This window comes from Pinus tabuliformis, chromosome 7 (assembly GCF_031772625.1).
Source record: "Pinus tabuliformis cultivar Carrire ecotype Pingquan chromosome 7, CPIR1, whole genome shotgun sequence".
NCBI lineage: Eukaryota > Viridiplantae > Streptophyta > Pinopsida > Pinales > Pinaceae > Pinus > Pinus tabuliformis.
In genome coordinates, this window is record NC_142293.1 from 1,314,647,137 (window position 1) to 1,314,653,722 (window position 6,586).

The following is a 6,586-nucleotide window of genomic DNA, read 5'->3' on the forward strand; positions in this document are numbered from 1 at the left end:
TGCTTATCTACAAACCTTGGGTTGTTGCATACCATTATGGGTCATAACACAATCTATCATCATGGCTCCATTGTTGTTCCACAAGTCTTGGCAATTCTTACAACCTTTATGATCAGTTTGCATCTACAAATGTCTTTACTCCCTTGTTGCTCTCAATTTTATTGTTATATTTTCACCTTTGTAGGTCTTCTAACCATCGTTATGTGCATCCTCTAGCCTTTGTGATTGCTTTATCATTGCGTGTCACAAAGTTGCAAATAATTCCATCCACTAACTTGCAACTCAAATTTATGGTCATTTGTTGATCCACAAATCTCTAGATCTATCACTTTACGACTTCAGTGTCACTTGTGGGATCTCTAATTTTCTTGCCTCTTAGTTTTAGTTCAATCCCTATAATGTAGACATAAATATTATTTATTTCATTTTTGTTAGTTATTTTCAATGGAGGCTAAAGTCCACATCCCCCATCAATAGAATCTTGGCATTGATAGGCTCAAACAATTGACTAAGGCAACCCAAGATACACTAGCCTGCAAAGGATCTCTTTGTCCATGTTAAAAATCATTAAAGTAGCATTGCTACATTAGGATAGTTAGTCTTAAGAAATTAAAAAGGTCCACTGTCCATCAAGGTGTGAATTTTGACAAGGTGCGAGCTAGAAACTCTATCATGTATCATATGAAAAAATTGAAAATTAGATGGCCATTCTTACAGTAGAAATATGGCCAAAGAGTGTTCAAATATACCAAGAAACTTTATCAATAATGTAAGGACCACGATTCCGACTATTTATTTATTTATTTATTTTATTTTAGTTAACAGAAAATACAACCAAAAATGGAACGCCTTGAAATTTCAAATTTATTTAGCACACACATTCCTAACACTCATTTCAGGAAAACATATCATAACATACATTTACATATGTTTAACTAAGATCAACAGTAATGAAATACATGTGTACCGTTCACCAGAAGGCGAGACTCCGCTTGCTCTGCTGTTACTGGTATTCCCTTGTAGCCGGTCACCTCCGCGAGTGAATGATGACGCACTTGATCCGAATGCGAAGACCCACCGGTTAACCTCCCAGCCTACTCCTTGGGTACTCTTCTTCCCCGCGGACCCCCGAGCTGCAATGGGGTTGTACAATGGAGGAAAACACTAGCTGGTAGAGGAGAGCACACCTTGGCTCAAGAGTCCCCTCTCTAACATCCTCTACCTCACCAAACTCACTATAGCTTCGTAATCGCCGCTCTGACATCATCTCATCCACCCCACCATAGGGTTCCCAAAAAGAGTCCTTTCTCCCATGGCTTGCCCCTTCTTTTATAGGAGTCCTCATAGGTGACACTTGTCATGTCATGCATAATTAATTATTTTTTTATAATTCAATAGCTTGATTATTCACCCACCCATGTGTCATTCTCACATCAAGGGTCTCCTAAAATTATTTACTTAAATTTTTATTTAAAACTAATATTTTCCTCACCTCAACAAGATTCCTATTTCTTCTCCTAGTTGTCTCTTTATTCCCCCCCTTTTATTCCTTAATTTGTGTTCATTACTTGAAGTCAATTAATGAGTCAAGATTTTATTCCCAATCTACTCCCTAATTTAAACTCAGGTTATCTCCTAGATGGATATTCTTATGTTGGTTGTTGACACATGGAGCTTCTCTACATTTCTATAAATTTAATTTATTATTCTCATTTTAATTCACCTTCCTCTTTTCTTAATTAGGTTTAAATTAGTTTAGGACTAATCTTTATCCTTACCATTATGTTTGTCTTTCCCCTTTTTCCTAATTAAACCACATAACCTTCCTAGTATTTTCCAAAATGGGAAGGGTAGAGTTTTTAAGGTACTCTATTTTAATTCTTCCTATGATCCTCCTTATTCCAAGTTTTATTTTTGATTTAATTACATTGGTTTCTAATCATCATTTACCCTTGATGTAAATTTACCTAGTTTTCATTCCTTGCTTATATTTATTTATTATTATTTATTTTTAATGATTCCAGGGATACCAAGTTTGGTTGTGCCCTTCAAGAACTTCCCTAGAAGTTCCAAGGGTGCCACACCTAATAGCTTATTTGTGATGTCAAGGGTGCCAGTTTGGTTGTGCCCTTCAAGAACTTCCCTAGAAGTTCCAAGGGCGCCACAACTAATAGTTTATTTGTGATGCCAAGGGTGCCAAGTTGGTCGTGCCCTTCAAGAAATTCCCCTGAAGTTCCAAGGGTGCCACACCACTTGCCCTTCAAGCATCCAGTGATTACGAGGGAAAAGTATAGTGCAATGTCATAGACCACTATCATCTCTTATGTTGCATGCTATAGTGAGACTAATGGTGTCAGGGATCAAGGAATCCGCCTTGATGCGCGCCCCCCGGTAAAGTCCTCATGAGCGACCCAACTTTGGAACCTGCCCTCATGGCATTGCGATCTTCAAGGCGAAGGTGTTTCAACCCTTCCAGCCCAAGTCACGGTGGGAGTGCTAGTGGGTGAGATCAGGGACTCTGTCCCGCCCCTCCCATGTAGTTCCATCCACTTGTACAACTCCATCACCCATATGTGAGTCATTCGGTCAAGCAACTAATCTGTGCCTGCAACCATTAATATATGATCAGAATATAGTTAAACATATATGGCAGATTCCAAGATCGTCTTAGACTTTCAAAGATAAAGTAATATAAATTTTCATCAAACCAGGTGTCATCGACATGTCATATGCGAGTGCCTCTGATGGTTTCCTTCCATACTCAATAATCATCAGTAACAAGGTTTCTCAATGTTAGTCAATTATCATGATAGCATCATTAACAATTCCTGGTCATTCACATCATTGTCCATTGTAACTCTGAACTAAAGGAAGTAGGTAACATAGGGGACACATCCCTCATGGCTATCATCAATAATTATCAATGGAAACATACATATTCATTAAGCTATCAACATCGTAACATCGTAGAAATATACCAATCCATAAAATTTATCCTCATTATGCTTTTAGTAGAGCGCATACATATTCTTTACTACCCTCGTCATAATTTCAAATAGAGACCAACTTAACTATTTAGTATTGCAATCATCAGAATACTGATAGATAAGATACATAACCATTCATGCTACCATAATATCAATGGAAAGCATTCATAACATCACAACCATGAATATCTCAATCGCTAATAATAGTGTCATGGGTCCAGATCCTCAATCTGAGGTCCTCGAAGAATAGAGTGTCTAAGATAATGTCGTATTTGGGTCAGGAAACTAGAGTGGGCACTACATACACCCCCTCTTAACAATGGACTTCGTCCCGAAGTCCTTAGAACGTAAAGGAGAAACGGCGAGACATAATCTTAGGAACCCTTCTTGAAACTCTTGCCAACCTTCTGGTGGGCAGGTTAAAATTTTCCCAAGGTATCTATGACACGAATTCTGTTATAACTGAAGGACTATATCTGGTGAACATTGCAACCCACTTTTTGTATAAATGTACAAAACATACATTATAGATATTATTAAAATTAATAGTTAAAGGAAGCGTCATACATAAACTTTTCCAACAAAATCATCATAATCAAAATCACAACTATTTAAAGCAACAATTAATAACACCCACCTTCCTTCAAATGACAAATTGACCAATTTAGGAGAAATCTCTCTAGTTTTATTCATTCAATCATGCAATTAAGATAGCAATAATTTTGCATTAACTCAAATTCATAGGGGATGCCTATGCCTTTTTCATAGGAGGAACTACCCACCTTAAGCTTGGACTTCAATATTTGTAATGGTCAATAATAATTGTGTTAATTATTGTTTGATATTTCACCTATGACGTAATCCACCTTTGTTTACCATGTTCAAAATCTTCAATTTTGTTAGGAACTACAATTAGTACTTTGACAATAAACATATGCCACTGCTTGCTAGGGGGACCTAACAATGCCTACTACACCTTCTTAGAGACTTGATTTACCTTCATGATCCATGTTCTGAAAGCTCAATGTTGTACAACTACCATTTGCACTTTAAAATAAATGCGTACCACTCCTTTCTAGCGGATAACTAATGGTACACACTATCTAGAGATAAAAAGATGTTAACTACATAGAACGTAATCATCACTTGCAATGAATGAGTAGTCCAAACCTTCATCCCTTCGAACCCAGCTACCCTACTTCCTTTCGCTAGGGTAAGCGAGTGAGGTTCTCTGGGGCCTATCTTCATTTAATCCTACTGAATCTAATGATAAGGAGTGCAATATTGTTGCAATATTTAAAGGTGTTGTGACTATTAAGGCTCTTAATTTACTAGTGATGAGGAATGCATATTCTCGCAATTTGGCCATCCAAGCTAATGGAAGACAAAGTATATAGCAAGTTTCACTAGTGACCAAAGATGGCAGGCAGACATCATTTACTAGTCTTTGCTTGATTCCAAGCAGAACTAAAACTATATGGATTGAAGCCAAAGATATGCACAGACTGTAAAACAATAGAGAGAAACCCATGTCTAAAATGATCATTGACTGTATCGAATGGCATTGGTAGAAGTATGGTGCTCCAGATAACCATAAACCAATACTATAGCTCTATTTCTGCATTACGAACTAGCAAAGAATCCAAAAAGTCATAAAGGCAAAGTTTTCTTGTTACATTACAAAACATTGAACAAAGAAGTCAATCAAATCAAACAAAGAGAAGCTCAAACTCCCTGTGAGATTACAGGAAGAGAGCAGAGAAAGAACGACTAAGTTTGGCATCTAACATTCAAGGTGATGTAATTGAAAATCTGCTGCCTATGGTGTACAATTTTGAAAGAGCCAAAACACAGATTAAGATATAAATCATAAATATTACAATGTATAATATTATCATGATTGTAATATGCTCCTATGTTGCTTCTTGTTGTCCTTGTCCATTTTCAATTGTTCTAATTGGAATTAGTCTTAGTTAATCCTTTACCATTGATAAACAATAAGACCTATTTAGACATTGCATGTACATAATCACTCTTTGCTGGATCATTCTTTGTTGTTAAATCTTAAATAAGGCTGAACTCTTGGAATCAAACTTCATCTACCAGCAAGGGGTTTATTCCATTATAAATTTGATAAATTCTTTATAGAAGTTTCAAGAATAAATATAGTTCTATTACTACTATTATGATTTAAGTTTATATATTAGATTACTTTTTATTGAATCAATTTATAGGGAACCAAAATGAGCAAGCTAAACATTAAGAGAAAAATCACAATAAGTCAAGAAAGTTGAATACTTAATAGAAACTAAAATAATTAGAATTACACTGTAAATTTTTATTGGAAATTTTATTTCAATTAAAAATAATACCTTCAATATATCTCACTTAAATTCTCCATCGCAAAACAACCTGCTCGAAAACATTAAAATATCAAATAATTTACAGACCAAAATACTTGACCAACCGCACAGAATCCATAAAATTGTAAATGCAATTGAAATGGAAAATCGTTGCAAAGAAAATTGAAATACAAATATCGAAGAAAGATATTTTTAAATATTCTAGATTTACCCAATTTTAATGAATGGAAAATGTCGAATGTATATGATTACATGTTCCATGTTTTAATGAATGGAAAAGGCTTCTGAATACTCTTCAACAACTTTATATATATATATATATATTTTTTTTTTTTGCCAATAAAGCATGTTAGAGTCGATCTAGTAGCCCTCCATCAGCAATCAAAGCTCTTTGCATTTGCATAAGTAGGTGTCTCATCAGTATCATCTTATTGCATTCCATTAGGCATGCCATAACCCTGATGGAGGAGCTTGTGTCATTTATTCCCCTCTTGGCATTGCTGGATCAAGTTTGTTTCAGTCAATAAATTCCTTACAGGGTCATTGGTCTTGTCTTGAAATCAAGGTCCTAGGTCTAGGGTTTAGTCCAATTTTGTCTTTTGAGGTCATGTATTTTGAGGTCAATAAATGCCCAGCAGGCCAGAGGGATGTTCATCAAAGCATCATTTCAAAGGATTTCATATTGTATAGCTAATTTCTACCTTGAGTTCAAAAACCCTGTTTTTGAAGGCAAGCTCATTTTCTCATTTTTGTAAAAATTTGTAAAAAACTCAAATTCTTCAGAAGTCGGCATGCGGCCTTGGTCTCTTTTGCCAAGACTCCTCAGAAGCTATTCCTGCAAAAATTTTCAAGAAAAAGCATCATTTCAACCAATTTCATGACAAAAGGAAACCACAAGTCAGCAGCAATTAGTTTTAAAAAGTGTCATTGCATAAACATTATAAAGTGGGTTTGAGGGGAAATAAATTTAAATCAAGCTTATAAAAGCCCCTCTCTCCTCATTTTGTAATTCTTTTGCCTCCAAGACTCCAAGAGCAAGTGTGAAAGGCGATTTAGTGTGAAACTGGGCGAATTTGGTGACTGCACCTGCGCGCTACGCATCAGGGCCTGCGCGCTACGCGTTGGGCGCGCGCTACGCGTCAGGGCAGTCTCTGCAGTGCAAAAATTGGTCGGGCGCTACGCGTTGGGTTTCCACCTTCAGAAATTTGCCAGTGAGCCACAAATCGACTTCTTCCT